The 16676-nt window shown below is 34.6% G+C and overlaps 1 non-coding gene across 1 annotated transcript; it reads right to left on the bottom strand.

Annotated features, from left to right (window-relative positions):
- Positions 1–15931: 15931 nt before the first annotated feature.
- LOC140977934 (small nucleolar RNA R71) lies at positions 15932–16042 on the bottom strand. The gene has a single exon (XR_012175499.1). It is a non-coding gene; the product is annotated as a small nucleolar RNA R71 (small nucleolar RNA).
- Between the last annotated feature and the right edge of the window lie 634 nt (positions 16043–16676).

The raw sequence follows: 16676 nt of genomic DNA, 5'->3' as shown, positions 1-16676 counted from the left end.
GCAAACTTGTCTTTCTTGGTTTTGTGGTAAGCTCACAGGGTATACAAGTGGATGAAGAAATGGTAAATGACATTCGAGATTGGACAGTGCCTACTACTGTTGGTCAAGTTCGAAGTTTTCATGGTCTTGCAAGCTTCTATAAGAGGTTCGTAAAATATTTTAGTACACTAGCAGCACCGATGACAGCGGTGATCAAGAAGAATGTTCCGTTTCATTGGGGCGAGAAGCAAGAGAAGTCCTTTAATCTTATCAAGCAAAAATTAATTAATGTTCCTTTACTTGTTTTGCCTGACTTTGCTAATACTTTTGAAATTGAATGTGATTCTTCAGGTGTAGGCATTGGCGGAGTGTTGATGCAAGGAGGACGGCCAGTGGCGTACTTTAGTGAGAAGCTCAATTGAGCAGCGTTGAACTATCCTACGTACGACAAGGAGTTGTACGCACTTGTGAGGACGCTAGAGACGTGGCAGCACTACTTGAGGCCTAAGGAGTTTGTGATTCATACGGATCATGAATCTTTAAAGCACCTTAAGGGACAACAGAAACTGAACAAGCGGCATGCCAAGTGGGTGGCATTCATAGAGACATTTCCCTACATCATCAAGTTCAAACAAGGTAAGGAGAATGTAGTGGCCGACGCACTATCACGAAGGTACGTACTTTTCTCTATCTTGGAGTCTAAAATTTTGGGGTTTGAGCATGTCAAGGAGTTGTATGTGGTAGATGAGGATTTTAAGAGTGTATTTGAAACTTGTATGCATGGACCACATGAAAAATTCTATTTGCGTAATGGTTTCTTGTTTAGAGAAGATAGGTTGTTGATGAAACTTAAAATTAATAATTTATTATATGTTAAAACTTATATTTTAAAATTTAAGTTTCATTAAAATTATAAAATTATGTTATTTTAGTATTGTGTGTTTATATTTAAATGTCTTACTAAATATGTTTTATTTTCAGGTTTTCTATGTGTTAGTAAAATAATGATAACTCAAGCTAAAAAGATCAAATGGAGGTGATTCAAACATGTTTGAAATCCTTGAGAAATTATCTACAACTTTGCAGAAGACATGATTGCCTAAAAAGTTGGTTAAGATAATCAAATTGTGAAAATATCAAAAGGAGGACAAATTTACTTTCACCATGACCAGCATATAGTAAAAAAATCATAACTATTTCAATATTTAACCAAATGAGTTGAACCAAGTGGCCAAATTCATCTACAGACAATTCTCCACATGTTTGATGTTTTGAGCAGAGTCAAATTCTGTGATTAAAGTCATGGAACAAAGCATTGAAAGAAGGGACATGGAATTGACGTTGGAGGAGACAAAGACTACTATTACAACTACATTGCATTAATAAATTTTTTGACCCTTTCTCTCATTTGGCCTATAAATAGAGGCCTTGTGCTAGCTTGAGAATCATTCTATCTCATTGTAAAATAGAGTGTGAGTGTTTATAAAAGTTCTAAGTTCCAATATATTTTTCATTTTCCAAATTATGAGTGATGTTTTTAGTGTTGAGCAAAAGTAAGTTCATGGAAAGCTAAATCTATTATGTCAAGTTGAAGATGATGAATTCTTGGTGAATTAAGATTATTTATATTTTGTATATTCTTTCTTTATTTCTTTTCATTTTGCTAATTTCTTTTTATTGTAGGTATAAAAATAAATTATTTGTTGTTATCAATTTACATCAAATACTTGATATCATTAAAGTGGTTATCTTGATTTGTTGTTTAATTTTGATACAATAAATATTTCATCAATTATTATTGTTATATTATACATACATATATATATAGTAAACAGGGTCTAAATATATATATATTTTTTTAAACATATAAAATGCGGAACGTAATGGGATTCGATTTAATACACATGTAATTATTAAAGTACAAGTCTGGTACTATATACAATCATTCAAACGAAGGTTTAACATCTAAATATCAAGTGTCGAAACCCTATCTCAGATCAAAGTCCGTAGTCTCCACTCTAATCACGTTCTCTTTTCATCTCCTCGACCCCGATCCTGTCCCACCTGTTGCCATGCACAAATACAAACACGACAACAGCCGGATAAATCCGACGAGAAATACATCCCAATATAAATCAACGAAACATGCAATCATACAAACAATATAAAGCATGAAACAGATATCAATAATATGCATCAAAATCTAAAAACATAATCACTATAAAACTGTCAATCCGACTCGTGACTCCACGTCTCAAACTAGACTCAATCCTAGTCTAGGGATCCCGGTTTCCAGACGAGGGTATTCCTATATCGACCAACAGTAATAGAAGAACTCCGATTCTATCCACATCGCTATAACCAAACATCCAGTGTCTTGACCTATCCGTCACAGACTGTGGCACTATCGCCAATACACTATCTTGTGACATCGTGCAATGTGCCCGTGGCGATCCCACCACTATCAGGCACTTCTGTTACAAGATCACTCGTCTAATACTCGTCTAATACATACTCTCTATAAATCAATAGAACAAGCATATCAAATTAAATCAATGCATATAATAACAATAAGTATGTGATTTAGGGAAACTCAAGTATTTCCTACTTGAGTCGATCTCCCAATATCACATTGACTTATACCTTTCTTTTGTTGCAGTTCTGACGACGTTCCCGTCTGGAATTCAAAGTCTGCCAACCCTCAGTCTGGTAATGACAATATCGAATAGGCACAATATCAATAGTCAACTCAACTCAGATCTGTTCTGATTAATACTTAATCTAATTCAATATCGACGGCATAACGGTATAGTCTTGATATCCCCGTCAACTCAGACAACAATAGATATCAACAACAAGCCATAATCAATAGCCAAACTAATCCATAATCTCAGAAATCTGAATAATCTCAATTCAATATCTGAAAAACCATAATAAATTCATAACCAGTCTGTTCTTCAATCTGTTCTCGATTATACGATGTCTAACATGTCAAGAACATCATATATGAATCATATCCGATTCTGACAATACCATAATTTCAGATCATATCAGAAATCAATAAAACTTACGTCCTTGTGTAGCCGTTGTCGAGAGGAGCACAGTACTGTATCCGGATCGCAAATCAGATGGGAGGATCTTGAACAAGCAAATTTCTAAGAAAAAAAAGGCGGAAGAAAATCCTTCAGAGCTATCCGTTGTCGAGAGGAGCACAGTATATATATATCAAGTTGCATGGTGAACCAAGTGTCGATTTTTCCTTCTGCATGACTCGCGCATATGCGCGCCCAAGCCCCGCGCATATGCACGAGACCTACTGTCTCGGCAGATAACCTTCTCGGCAGCTCGCGCATATGCGCACCCTTCATCCGCGCATGTGCGCGATATTCTCTGTAATTCACATTTGGCTACCGAATACCCCGCGCATATGCGCGCCAACTCTTGGCGCATATGCGCCACCTTCTCTGGACTCGGTATATGGCAATGCACCTCCTCGCGCATATGCGCCCCCTCAAGCCGCGCATGTGCGCGCAAAGTTCTGTCCGCGCAAAAAGCTTCTCGCACAGCTCGCGCATATGCGCGCTATCTCGTCGTGCATATGCGCGAGACCTTCGGGTCTCACACCCTACTCAACTTATGTCATTCCAATTCCTTCCTCAAAGTGGTCCGTCTATTATCCGATCAATTAATAAATTAATCAATCTCAGATTACAGTGATAAAATCTCAGGCATTACACTGCCGGTTGTTCTAAATGAAATATTATGATATGTAACAATCTAACATTTACTTTATCGCAACTAACTTTTACTTTCCGCATCTAACATTTACTTTATCGCAACTAACTTTTACTTTCCACATCTAACATTTACTTTATCGCAACTATATTTTACTTTCCGCATCTAATATTTACTTTATCGCATCTAACATTTACTTTATCGCAACTAANTCGCAACTAACTTTTACTTTCCCGCAACTAACTTATTAAATCATATATTTCATTTAGGCAATAGCGTGGCTCTGCCGGTTGTTCTAAATGAAATATAATGATTTAATTTAATATTTATTTTATGCAGTTATGTATTTATATAAGNTAACCTCTCTGTGGATCGATCTTGTACTTACAAAATATATTACTTGCAGACAACATACACTTGGGTGAATTATAATTTATGTAGTAGCAAGTTTTTGGCGCCGTTGCCGGGGAGGTATAAATTAAGTTTATATTTGTTAATTATGTTTTATTTATATGTATTGTGTTGTTTTATTTGTATGAACATGATCAATTAAGAACACTTAGGCACCATATGAACCCTATTAGAACTAGTGCCCTATCTTGTTTAGTTTTTCCTCCTGATGCATCTAATTTCAACTTTAAGCCTCAAATTATTCAACTTTTACCAAATTTTCATGGCTTAGATTCTAAAAATCCATATTTACATCTAAGAGAATTTTAGTAAGTTTATAACACTTATAATGATCAAAATTTTAGCATGGATCTAGTTCGATTAAAGCTTTTCCCTTTTTCTTTAAAAGATAAAGTTAAAACATGGCTATAAAATTTGAGATCAAGTTCAATAAGATCATGGGAAGAAATGCAACAACAATTTCTCAAAAAGTTTTTTCCTTCCCATAGAACAAACTCTTTTAAAAGACAAATTACTACTTTTTTCTAAAAAACAAGGAGAAAGATTTTATCAATGTTGGGATAGATATAAAGAATTACTTAATACATGCCCACATCATGGTTTTGAAACTTGGAGAATAGTTTCTCACTTTTATGAAGGTCTAATACCTAAAGATAGGCAAATGATAGAATTCATGTGTAATGGAACTTTTGAAGATAAAAACCCAAATGAAGCTATGGAGTATTTGGATTCATTAGCAGAAAATGCTCAAAATTAGGATAATATAGACACAATAGAACCACCAACAACTAAAATCAATAATTCAACAAATGGAGGTGGTATCTAGAATCTTAAAGATGATATAGATATTCAAGATAAACTTGCATCTTTAGCAAGAAAAATTGAGTCATTAGAAATGAAAAAGAGTGGTCCATTAAAAAGTATTCAAGAAATTGTTTGTCATGTATGTGATACACATGATCATGCTACAAAAGATTGTCCAACATTACCTTCATTTAAAGAATGTCTCCATGAACAAGCAAATTATGTTAACAATTATAAAAAAACCAATACTAGATCCTTTTTCAACAGCATATAATCCTGGATGGAAAATGTAGAGACCTCTAAATTCGTGTTTGAAAATTTGCGGAAAATTTAAAAATTTTCTTTTTCATTAATTAAAATGCCTCATTCATAAATAAACTGATAAATAAAGTTTGATGTTCAAAATAGCACGGAAGTAAGTGTTTGTTTGCAAATATAATAATTTAAAATAATCCAACAACGAGAAAAAAAAATGTTTGAGCCTAAAAATAGTAAATGCTGAAAATGAGGTCCTCGGGTTCCACTACTGCCAACCCAAGCTAGCTCACTGGTCCCCGCCCTCGGTTCCGACATCATCAGTACCTACAACAATAAAGTCTAGTGATTCTAAAGACTCATCATGCATATATCGTAAATAACAAGTAATAATAATAAAATCGCATGCAAGGTTAAAATATCATGTCATGAGTAAATGAAATACGTGCATAACTGAACTGAAAATCGCATCATGAATAATTAATATTACGTACATAACTGAACTAAACTAAACTGAAAGTAGTAAGTAAAATGTTTGCTCCGTAGAGCCCTATCATAAAATAACGTGTAATAATTTTCTGGTGAGATTATGTTATACGCAAGTGGCCCCCTGAACTGCACTGAACTGAACTGAACTGAATTTATCTCTTTACTCCAACTCCGGTCCGGCCTCACTTATTTAACTGGAAAAAGGTAGTAACTAAACTGCTGCATGAAATAAATATATTTAAAGAAAAGAATTTAAATACTTATGCAAAAAATCATTTTAATTTAAGTACTAGGAATTATGCATGGCTTATACGTAGTCTAATTTACGGGTTCTACAATGCCTACAAACTTGATCTGCCAGGTGAGTATAACGTCAGTTCTACTTTTAATGTTAGTGATCTTTCTTTGTTTGATGTAGGTGATGAACAAGATTTGAGGACAAATCTTTTTCAAGAAGGAGAGGATGATGTGAACACAGGTGGTCAAGCTCCAAGGAAAGCGTGGGATCTTTTAGAGTTGCCGGAGAGACCAATCACGAGAGGACAGCTAAAGAAATTCAAAGAGGCACTACAAGGGCTTATGAGCAATGAAGAAGGACTTACAAGCAAGGTGCAGAGTGCTGAAGGGTTCGTAATGCATGGGAGTAAGTTTCAGAGTCATAAGAACACCATTCAAGTGATGAATGAAGAAAACGTCCAGAATGCTCCGCGCCCGAGCGGTCATTTTCTACCGCCCGAGCGCGAATAATCCAGAACCCTCGGTGCTCGAGCGGTAATATCCTACCGCCCAAGCGCGAGTCAGATGCGAGAAAATCTTTAGTTTCCTAGTTAGAGTTTACTTGATCTTGGTAACTTGATTTTGAGAATCTTTAGATTGTACACAATATTATAAACAAAATTTTACACACAATGGACATTATTATTGATTGAAGATAAAACTTTTTGAGATTTTTCTCTCAACTTTTTCAAGGCTTTTGCTTTGTTTCATCAAAAATCAAATTTATCAAGATTCGTTCTTGTGGCGTTTGTCGATTGATTTCATACGGATTGTCAAAGAAAAGTACTTTGAAGGTTCGTCTGTTTCTCAATTGTTTTATCGTGAATATTTGTTGCAAAGTTTTCTAATTTAGAGGTGAATATCACAAACCATACTTGATTCAAAATATCAGGACAAAAACTTAGATCCTTGTTCGTTATTGAATTGAGGGCGCGATTCATATTTAATCGTGTTTACTTTTCTTACGCACGTGGATCCATATCAATGGTGAATCCCCGACTACAATGTATTTGCTCCTACGTATTTCGAAACTACATCCAACCTAGCCACCTGATGACTCTCGATGGGGTCGGTAAACGTATCAAAGTGCACGCTAGTATGTATAGCCCTTATGTAGAGGCCCGTGTTTCGTACTTGAAAATTTTCGGAATAAAAAAAAAATTTCTCTTTAATTAAATAAAAAGCTTCATTCATAAATTAAACTGATAAAAAATGGTTCAACGTTTAAAGTAGCAGCGGAAGTAAATATTTGTTTTAAAGTAACAACTAAATTAATTTCAACAAAATAAAAACTGAGTTTGGAATAAAAATAGTAAGTGCTGAAAATGAGGTCCTCGGGTTCCTACTACTGCCGACCCACGATGGCTCACTGGTCCCCGCCTCGGTCCCGACCTCATCAGTACCTACAACAATCAAGTCTAGTGAGTCTAAAGACTCAGCATGCATATATCGTAAATAACAAGTACATATATCATAAAATTTCATGCCCAGTAAAGATATCATGTCGTAAAATGTAACGTGGAAATATCGTGTCATAAAGCGTATCATGAAAATCGTGTCATGAATAATTATAAATACCTGAATAACTGAACTAAAAATCGTAAGTGAAATGTTTGCTCCGTAGAGCCCTGTCATGAAATAGCATGTAATAATTCTCTGTTGAGATTATGTTCTACGCAAGTGGCCCATGAACTGAACTGAATCGCCTGATCAGACTAAACCACAGTATACTGGGCTGTAGAGATCATCACAGCCCTTGGACTGGATATCCGTACCAATAAATGAGCATGAACAGGTTAGTGACCACCGGGTGAGGTAATAATCCCATGATAAGCTGCAATCTCATGATATTGAAATGGCCACAAGCAATATCGCATAAATCTCAAAAATGAATATTTTATATTTTTGTGCACGTAATATACTTAAATAACATAATTAAACATCCTGTATTAATTTACCAAATGGGTTGGATCGTTCCCAGGCTCGCTGCGCCCTAATTCTAACATGAAAAATATGCAAATGATTTAACTTGACCCAAAACTTCGTAATTGAACCCAAAAACGAGACAATTACGCTCAACGACTTAGTATTTAACCATGACTCCGTGTCAACCCGAACCATCATTTAGTCATGATTAAATTACACCTACAATGATCAAATAATGCTCCTAAAGTTGTACAAGTCGAAATTTTGGTGAATGGATGCCAAAACATGAAACGCTCTTTCGAGAGTCACTTTGGCACATTGCACCGTAAATTCTCGTCCGACCTCTAAACTTGACCGAATCACAAACGGCCAGAAACATGACCTTCCTAACTTGATGAGGTACTGTCCAGTTCAAGGCCATATGCTAAAAGCCAACCAAGAACACGAAACACACCTCTGAAACCGCAGGTACAGTTGCTGTCAAAATACAGCAGCTGTTGGTGCGTTTCCTTGCGTCATTTTCGGGACTATTGGCCATTGGGGCTTGAACCACCGACCATAGTCTCTTACCAACATCCCAAGGTGTGGTTTGAACCATGGCTAAGGGCCCTAGGCCAGTCAAAATTTGAACAACACCAGCAACCACTCGAAGCTCCCACCCGAGAACGCAAATGCATGCGTGGGGTGTCTTGCTTGTTCTTGCTGTCATAGACCATTTCAGTGGTCATTTGATTGACCATGGCATGATCTAGACATCAAGAGGTATGGTGTGAACCATGGCTAAGGGCCAAGAGCCAGCCAAGATCCACACCAACACCATAAAGCCGAAGTTACACGTTCCACAAATGAAGGAGATCGAAGGGGCTGTTCTTATTTTATTTGAAAACCGATGCAACCATGGACCAAGCCATGAAAGGCCGACTTGGTCTCGTCTTAGACATAACAAGGAGATGTTCTAACCATGGCTATAGCCCCTAGGGCAGCCAAGATCAGAAACATCACCCTTGACAGCAAACTGAAAATCGAAACTCAATATGACACTAGAGGAGGGGTGTCGCTGTCGTTTCTCAATTCCAACATGCATGGGGCTTGAACTAATGGACCAACATGGTCTTGACACACCCTAGTACGTGCCTAGGTGCAGCCTGGGGAGCCTAGGGTCAAGCCAACCACCTGAAACATCACAAACATAGAACCCGTGAAGGCACAAAGGAAACCATAAAATTCTGTACATAATTTTCGAAAGGTGCTGCTGAAATTTTAGGTTCTTGCTTCATAAACTCATGATCATGAAATGTTTAAAATCATATTATGGCTTGATTGAAGAGTGAAATAAAAATATAGACATGCCTGGAAATCGTTTGAAAGGAAAACGAATTAATACGACGATACGGCGCGACGGAGACGGAGTTGTTTCACTTTCTTGTTTTTCTTTCTTGTTTTCTCCCTAGCAAATCTCGATTTTCTCTACTGAAAATGCTCTGCATTTTCGAAAATGGAGAGGGAGAGAATGGCTAGGAATGAGGGGAAATTTTACAAGATAAAAGAGAGAAATGAATCTTGCTATCGTCCTAGTTTGTGAGATAAGGAATGATTTGATATCAAAAGATTTTTGAGGGATAATTAACGGTGCACATGGTCGAATTTTTGGCCTAGGAACAAGGAGAAAATTTCTTAATTATTTAATTGTTGGTGATTTAAAAGTGAGGGAAGTTATCTACCTAGAAAAGATTAAGGAAAGATAACAAAGAATGAGTTGTCAAACAAATTTAAATCTTTTCAAGGAAGGGATGACCGAATTTTTTGTGGTAAATGGGGATGGAATATTGCTAGATAAACAAGGTAGAAATATTGCTTAAATGTTAATTAGTGGTGAATAAAATTTAGGGGATTATCTAATAAAAAAAGGATTAGGAAAGAATCAAAGGAATGGGTTGTCAAATATTTTTAAGTCTAGTAGGGAGGGGGGCGATTTTTATCTAGTTAAATGAGGTAGGAAAATTGCTTAATTAATAATTATTGAAGATTTAAAGTTGAAGGAATTATCTATGCCAAAAAGGGATAAAGAAAGATACCCAAAATTGTGAGTTGACAAATTTAATTCATATAAAAATGAAATGGCCGAAAACTATAATAAAATGGAAGAGAAAATATTTCTTAAATCTTGTATTATAATTCTTTAGATTTTTATCTACCCATTAAATAGTTTAGTGAATTAATAAATTAATTAAGGGATAACATTATCTTACATGCATGACTAAATCTATAAATTAAATTACTAACATGTTAAATTGAAATTTCATAATTAAAATAAGTCTAGATTAACTTATCTCAATTGGTCACATATTTTAATTTAGGCTTTTAAATTAATTATTGGACATAAAAGAACTTATTTACTACTTATCTCAAATTAATTAAATAAATCCTTAAACCTTCTTTTACATTAAATAAATTATTATTTATCTAAATTAAATTTAGGAATATTTTCTTATCATTAAATTTTATCTTAAAACTCCAACTCCGGTCCGGCCTCGCTTATTTAATTAAAAAGGTAAAACTAAGCTCATGCGATTAAAAATGAATAATCATGAATAAACAACTTTAAAATGCCTTAAATAATAAAGAAACCATTTTTAATTTAAAATACTAGAAATTATGTATAGCTTATACGTAGTCTGATTTAACGAGTTCTACACCTTACATTGTCCCGGGTCAAAGGACTAATGGTGTACAACCATAACTACGGACTATTCCACTCGATAAGTGAGAACCACTTGGACAGTCCGAGGGAGAGTTGTTCAGTACTGCATCATCATATGATCACCCATCTATGTGAATGGACATCTCTATGCCCTTACCAATGAAACATGGTGTTTACTCCACAGATGCTAGTCTCGAGCTCGAGCGACCTTTATCCTTGTTTTAGGTGGTTGAATCGACTAGGAACTTGTTTAGAATATACGGTATGCTTTTTAATGAGTTTCATGATCTTACCTTGGGACGCGATGGTACCTATTGTATATTCAAGGACTTTATCTGTAGAACCCGTAAATTAGACTACGTATAAGCCATGCATAATTCCAGTATTTAAATTTAAAATGATTTTATTTCATGAGTATTTACATTTTTTTCTTTAAACTATTTATTTCTGGCAGTAGTTTAATTAATACCTTTTCAGCTAAATAAGTGAGGCCGGACTGGAGTTGGGAGTAAAGAGATAAAATTTAATATTTAGAAAACATTCCTAGAATTTATTTAAGATAAATAATAATTTATTTTTATGAAAAAGAAATTTTAAGAATTTATTTAATTAACATGAGATAAGTAGTAAATAAATTCTTTACGTCCACTAATTTAATTAAAAGCCTAAATTAAAATGTGTAACCAATTGGGATAAATTAATATAAGCCTAATATAATCAAGAAAATATTACCCTAACATGTTACTGAATGTATTTTAATATTTAGCCATGCGTGCAAGATAATATTACTCCATAATTAATTTCTTAATCCACAAAAATATTTAATGGGTAGATAAAACACTAAAGATTTAAAATTCAATAATTAAGAAATATTTTCCCACCCCATTTACTTAGATAAAATCGGCCACCCCTTTTTTAAAAGATTTAATTTTTATTTACAACCCATTTCTTTAACATCTCTCCTTACCTTAATCCTCTTCTTGACATAATATTCCCTCACCATTTAATCTTCAATAATTATCAATTAAGCAATTTTTCTACCCTTATTTGATAAGCAAGAAATCGGCCACAACCTCTATTAAATCAAATCAAATCACACCTTATTCCTTATCTATCAAACTCTAGGATAGAAAGATTCGATTTGCCATTTAAACTCTCTATTTAATTAGTAAACTCCCTTCATTTCCTAGCCACTCTCCCTCACCCTTTATTCTCAAAAATTCTGAGCATTTCAGCAAGAAAAAAAAAAAGTGAGTGCTCTAGGAAAAACAAGAGAGAAAGTGAGAAAAGAAAAGAACTCCGTCTCCTCCGCGCCGCGTCGTCGTTTCGTTTGTTTTTCTTTCAAAACAAACCAAGGCATGTATATGTTTTTAATTGCTCCTCAATCAAGTCATAGTATTATTTTAAAAACATCATATGTGCATGATTTTTAATCATAAAAACCGAAACAAGGCAGCACTAATTTTCGAAGAATGCACAGATTTTTCCTCGGCAGATTTCATGCTTCACGGTCTTGTTGTTTTTGTGAGTACAGGTGGTTGGCTCGACCCTAGGCTCCCAAGGTTGCATCTAGACATGTACTAGGACACATGTTAGGACCATGTTGGTCCATTCGTTCAGTCCCACACACGCTGGAAACTCGCATGTGACAGCAACACCCCAAATGTGCCCCTTCGAGTCTCGATTTTTATGGTTGCTGTCAAGGGAGAATGTTCTTGATCTTGGCTGCCCTAGGGGCCTATATCCATGGTTGGAACACTTCACGATCATTTCTAAGACGTGACCAAGTCGCCCTTTTGAGGCTTGATCCATGGTGGAATCGGTTTTTAAATCAAAAGAAACAAGAACAGCCCCTCCTCTTCGGCCCTGCATTTTTACAGCAAGTGTAGTTCGATTTTTTGTGGTGTGGTGTGGTGTGAATCTTGGTTGGCCCCGGGCCCATAGCCACGGTTCATACCATACCTCTTGATGTCTAGATCGTGCCATGGTCAATAAAATGGCCACTGGAACGACACGGGACAGCAAAGGAAGCAATATACCCCACGCACGCAAGGGTGCCTCTCGGGTGGACTCTTCGGTTGGTTTCTGGTGTGGGTTGGATTGTGGCTGGCCTAGGGCCCTTAGCCATGGTTCAAACCATTCCTTAGGACATTGGTAAGAGGTTATGGTTGGTGGTTCGAGCCCTAATGGCCATTAGCCTCGCAAAAAACGCAAGGAAACGCTTACACAGCTGCTGTAATTTCTGGACAGCAAGTTGTGCTGCGGTTCAGAGGTGTATTTCGGGTTCTTGGTTGGCTTTTAGCCTATAGCCATGGACTGGACAGCACCTCATTGAGTTGGGAAGGTCATGTTTTTGGCCGTTTGTCATTCGGATCATTTTCGAGGTCGTACGAGAATTTACGGTGCAATGTGCCAAAGTGACTCTCGAAAGAGCGTTTCACGTTTTTGGCCTCCATTCACTAGATTTCGAGTACTGTCAATTAGGAGCATTATTTCATCATTTTTAAGAGTATTTTAATCATGACTAAACGTTGGTTTGGTGTTGGTTCGGGTTGGCTCGGAGTCATGATTTAATACTAAGTCAGTGGGCGTAATTGTCTCGTTTTTTGATTCAATTACATAGTTTGGTCAAGTAAATCATTTGCATATTTTTCATGACATAATTAGGTCGCAGCAAGCCTGGGAACGGTCCAAACCTTATGGTAAAATTTATACAGGATATTTAATTTTTGTATTTAATTATATTACGTGAAAAAAGTAAAATATTCATTTTTGAGAGTATGTGATATTGCTTGTGGCCATTGTACTATCATGGGATTATTACTTCACTCGGTCGCCAGTTACCGGTCAGTTCAGTTGTGTACCACCCAGTATATTGTGGCATTAGTCTGATCAGACGATTAGTATTTCACCCGGTCGTCAGTTACCGGTCCCGGTCGTTAGTTACCGGTCAGTTCAGTTCAGTTCAGGGGCTACTTGCGTATACAGTAATCTGAACAGAAAATTATTATACGTTAATTTATGACAGGGCTCTACGGAGCAAACATTTCACTTAATACATTCAGTTCAGTTCAGTTCAGTTATGCACGTAATATTAATTATTCATGATGCGATTTTTACTTCAGTTATGTACGTATTACATTTACTCATGACATGATATTTTCACTTTGCATGCGGTTTTATTATTATTACTCGTTATTTACGATATATGCATGCTGAGTCTTTAGACTCACTAGACTTGATTGTTGTAGATACTGATGATGTCGGAACAGAGGGCGGGGACCATTGAGCTAGCTTGGGACGGCAGTAGTGGAACCCGAGGACCTCATTTTTTTAGCATTTACTATTTTTAGGCTCAAATATTTTTCTCGTTGTTGGATTATTATAAATTATTATTTTGCAAACAAACATTTACTTCCGCTGCTATTTGTTAAGATGATCAAATTGTGAAAATATCAAAAGGAAGACAAATTTACTTTCACCATGACCAGCATATAGTAAAAAAATCATAATTATTTCAATATTTAACCAAATGAGGTGAAACAAGTGGCCAAATTCATCTACAGACAGTTTCCCACATATTTGCTGTTTTGAGCAGAGTCAAATTCGATGATTAAAGTCGTGGAACAAAGCATTGAAAGAAGGGACATGGAATTGAAGTTGGAGGAGACAAAGATTACTATTACAACTACATTACATTAATAAAATTTTTGACCATTTCTCTCATTTGGCCTATAAATAGAGGCATTGTACTAGCTTGAGAATCATTATATCTCATTGTAAAATATAGTGTGAGTGTGTATAAAAGTTCTAAGTTCCAATATATTTTTCATTTTCCAAATTATGAGTGATGTTTTTAGTGTTGATCAAAAGTAAGTTCATGGAAAGCTAAATCTATTATGTCAAGGTGAAGAGGATGAATTCTTGGTGAAGTAAAATTATTTTTATTTTGTATATTCTTTCTTTATTTCTTTCATTTTGCTAATTTCTTTTTATTGTAGGTATAAAAATGAATTATTTGTTGTTATCAATTTACATCAAATGCTTGATACCATTGAAGTGGTTATCTTGATTTGTTGTTTAATTTTGATACAATAAATATTTCATCAATTATTATTGTTATATTATACACACATACATATATATATATATATTTATATAATTATATCATATATTTCATTTAGACGATAGCGTGGCTCTGCCGGTTGTTCTAAATGAAATATTATGATATCTAACAATCTAACATTTACTTTATCGCAACTAACTTTTACTTTCCGCATCTAACTTTTACTTTATCGCAACTAACTTTTACTTTCCCGCAACTAACTTATTAAATCATATATTTCATTTAGGCAATAGCGTGGCTCTGCCGGTTGTTCTAAATGAAGTATAATGATTTAATTTAATATTTATTTTATGCAGTTATATATTTATATAGTTATATATATAATAATAGGTACCATATATAAAATATCGGTGAATTCGGTATTTTCTATAGTGGGAACTATATTATATTAGGTAAATATTTTTTGGAACCATTTTATGGTGGTTTCCTTTGTTTTACTTTTAGTTAAACAATATTGCATAAACCAAGAATAAATCCTCGAGCCTTGACAAAATTTATAATTTGTAAACTTCGTTCTTGCATTTGATAATCTATAAATTAATAAATTCAAACTTAAAATAACCTCTCTGTGGATCGATCTCGTACTTACAAAATATATTACTTGCAGACAACCTACACTTGGGTGAATTATAATTTAAGTAGTAGCAAGTTTTCGGCGCCGTTGTCGGGAGGTATAAATTAAGTTTATATTTGTTAATTATGTTTTATTTATAAGTATTGTGTTGTTTTTTTTGTATGAGTATTTGGAGTCGAAAAAAAAGTTGTAGACTTATTCGAGTATCTGAAAATAATTTAAACATGGATGATAATTCAAATAATCAAGACAATGATAACAATAATAACAATAATAATAATAATAATCAAGAACATGATCAATTAAGAACACTTAGGCACCATATAAACCCTATTAGAACTAGTGCCCCATCTTGTTTAGTTTTTCCTCCTGATGCATCTAATTTCAACTTTAAACCTCTAATTATTCAACTTTTACCAAATTTTCATGGCTTAGATTCTGAAAATCCATATTTACATCTAAGAGAATTTGAGAAAGTTTGTAACACTTATAATGATCAAAATTATAGCATTGATATAGTTCGATTAAAGCTTTTCCCTTTTTCTTTAAAAGATAAAGCTAAAACATGGCTACAAAATTTGAGACCAAGTTCAATAAGATCATGGAAAGAAATGCAACAACAATTTCTCAAAAAGTTTTTTCCTTCCCATAGGACAAACTCTTTTAAAAGACAAATTACTACTTTTTCTCAAAAACAAGGAGAAACATTTTATTAATGTTGGGATAGATATAAAGAATTACTTAATACATGCCCACATCATGGTTTTGAAACATGGAGAATATTTTCTCACTTTTATGAAGGTCTAATACCAAAAGATAGGTAAATGATAGTGTGTAATGGAACTTTTGAAGATAAAAACCCAAATGAAGCTATGGTGTATTTGGATTCATTAGCAGAAAATGCTCAAAATTGGGATAATATAGGCACAATAGAACCACCAACAACTAAAATCAATAATTCAACAAATGGGGGTAGTATCTATAATCTTAAAGATGATATAGATATTCAAGCTAAACTTGCATCTTTAGCAAGAAAAATTGAGTCATTAGAAATGAAAAAGAGTGGTCAATTAAAAAGTATTCAAGAAATTGTTTGTCATATATGTGATACACATGATCATGCTACAAAAGATTGTCCAACATTACCTTCATTTAAAGAATGTATCCATGAACAAGCAAATTATGTTAACAATTATAAAAAACCAATACTAGATCCTTTTTCAACATCATATAATCATGGATGGAAAAATCATCCTAATTTTAGTTGGAGGAATGATAATAATGCACAACCCTCACAACAATATTTTCAAAATAACCAAAATCATCAAGGTTATATTCCTTATGTTACACCTCCAAGAAAAAACTTTGAAGATGTAATTCATGCATTTATCCAAAAGCAA

This window comes from Primulina huaijiensis, chromosome 5, assembly GCF_012295235.1.
Source record: "Primulina huaijiensis isolate GDHJ02 chromosome 5, ASM1229523v2, whole genome shotgun sequence".
NCBI classification, from domain to species: Eukaryota; Viridiplantae; Streptophyta; class Magnoliopsida; order Lamiales; family Gesneriaceae; genus Primulina; species Primulina huaijiensis.
Note: the sequence above shows the minus strand (reverse complement) of the source record. Positions and strands in the feature narration are given on the sequence as shown.